This window comes from Alligator mississippiensis, chromosome 4 (assembly GCF_030867095.1).
Source record: "Alligator mississippiensis isolate rAllMis1 chromosome 4, rAllMis1, whole genome shotgun sequence".
Lineage (NCBI taxonomy): Eukaryota > Metazoa > Chordata > Crocodylia > Alligatoridae > Alligator > Alligator mississippiensis.
Window position 1 is genome coordinate 218487310 of NC_081827.1, and position 2500 is coordinate 218489809.

Sequence of the window (2500 nt, forward strand, 5' to 3'; positions counted from 1 at the left end):
TTGTGATAATACTAATGACTCTTAAAGGCAAAGTTATAAAATTTTAAAAGTGGTCACTCGTGATTCTCTGTCACAGGGGTATATTTGAGGAACCAAAGCATTTTTTCTAGGTCCACAATTAGGAATGCTATAACATCTGAAGGAAGGCAATATTGGTGTGGTTGGTATAATCCCAGTGGATTTAAATGGGATCAGTTCTATTACCTTGGCAAATTACTTTCTAACATTCACTCTATATGGCCTACAATCTGCTTAAATCATAGAAGAATTCTCTTCATCCGTAAGTTTTCTTGGCCCATTTGGCACTGTACCTTTTTCTGGTGCTTGTTGCTATTCTACCAAAAGTCATAAGATAAGACATAGCAAGTACCCACTGATCTCTATCTTTAACAGGTTTTACAGGCATAAACCAAGTCACCTCACAGGACAATGAGACATGATTGACACTGTGGCACCACTCAGAGTGGGGAAGGAAAAACGGTATTGTACAGAAGTTACGTGTGTTACCCTAACAGGAATACCAGTACTCTGCATCAACAAAGTGTGTGTGTGGCATTGATATAGCTATATATGCGAAGCTATATGTGTGTTTTAAACCCTTGTCTCCAATTATTCCCCATCATTTGAGTGCAACAAGTAAAAAAAAAAAAGAGCAGTTTTACAATTATAACTGCAGTTACACTTAAGGCCTCTGCTGGCACAGATATGTTGGTCAAAGATCATACCTCTCCACACCACTTACTGACATAGATTTGCCAGCAGAAGTCTCTAGACCTGGCCTACAGATGATATAAATTCATAAACTTCTTATAATATTTTAATCTTTCATTGTTGGGTACAATGGTATAAAGGCTGCCATATGGATAAAGTACCTCTATCCCATTCCAATTTTATTTTTGTGCTATTAAAAATGAATAATAATCCTATATAAATGTGTTTTATGTTTACCATTTTTCTTTTAAAGCAGATACCTAAAGTGTTCTTTGTGTCTTTGAATAGTAGCTTGAATGGGATTGCTTATTACCCCAAGGAGCAGGAAGGTAAAATGAAATAAATATATATATAAAACCCCAGTACTAATTAGATTCCCCATTCATGTACTTTTGATTGTGGTAATTGTCTGGATCTGAATGTACCAGGCCAGTATGTTCATCATCTACATACTAAGAAGGAATTGCTCTTCTGTTATAAAAATCCAGACAGAAGATGTCTGAAAAATCTTCTGTCCTTGGCCTTGCTCACCAAATAAATGAATAAAGAATTTTGTTATAGGACTTACTAGGTCAGAATTTACTGAACAGCCATCGTCATTAAGGCAATAATCAAGAAGAGCCTGAAACGGATTGCAAGGTGAGAGAGAATTTTTTCCATTAGATTTCTAAATTCCAGACAACATACACAGCATTAGAGAGATCTGTTTCTACATGTGCATCTTATAGTGCATATTCCACAGCTCCACACAGTATATATTGCATACTGAATGAAAGACTCATAGTATAATAATTATAATCACAGAAATACAATGATATCTGACAATGGAGAGACACCTCAATTCTTCTCCTACAACAACAGTATTGTAGTGTTGTATTACATTAATACTTGTATAGGTTTTTGGTCCATTCTGAATATTACTTCTGGGTAATGCAGACATCTTTCTGTCAGCACTTTCAATGCAGGCAAAAGTAGGCAAAATCCATTCAAATGCTTTTCATGTACTTAAAATATAATATAAACCTTTTTTTTTTTTTCAAATATATTTATTTAACAACATATTTAAATGCAACACAGGTTGCCTTATGTTGCCCACTCGTGGTCTCTGCTTTATTCCAGGTCTAGTAACTTGTGAAATTGTCTGTAAGTTGTGGAAATATTTGCTGTCCTTCATATTACTTATTATATGCTTATATCATATAAGATACGTTAATAATGTCTAAAAGACAGAAATTTCCAAAAGCCACAAACATGTTTCAGATCCCCTTTTTTGTCAGATCATGAGGTTATACTTTACCCCAAACAGCGTCAATTCTTATGTAGTGCTGTGTCATCTTCATTTCCGATAGACTGTTGGATTCAGTAAACTACAGTCTACTCTACTTAATTTTAAAGACAAATGTTAACTTAGTGTCTGCCAGTGCGCTCACAGAAATCATGCAAACTTTGATTTAGTGATTTGATTTTGCACTTAAAGACAGTTGTATTAAAATGACCAACAGCCAAAGGGAACACAGCATTTTTGATAATGAAACAAAAGTGATGTTGATCTAATCAAATCCACACATTAATTTGCTTAGATACACTGGCTTGTCAAAACGAAAAGTGTCCTTTACCCTTTGCTAAGTTTATTGTATTTTTAAGCATGAAAAAGATCACAAGCTAAAACATACCTTGGGGAACCTTTTTTCAGTCCACTTAATTATATGAAATGATAATCTAAGTAACATTTGATCAAATTTTTCATTAGAAGTCCCTTTTAATTTTTCATTAGCTTCATAATTAACTG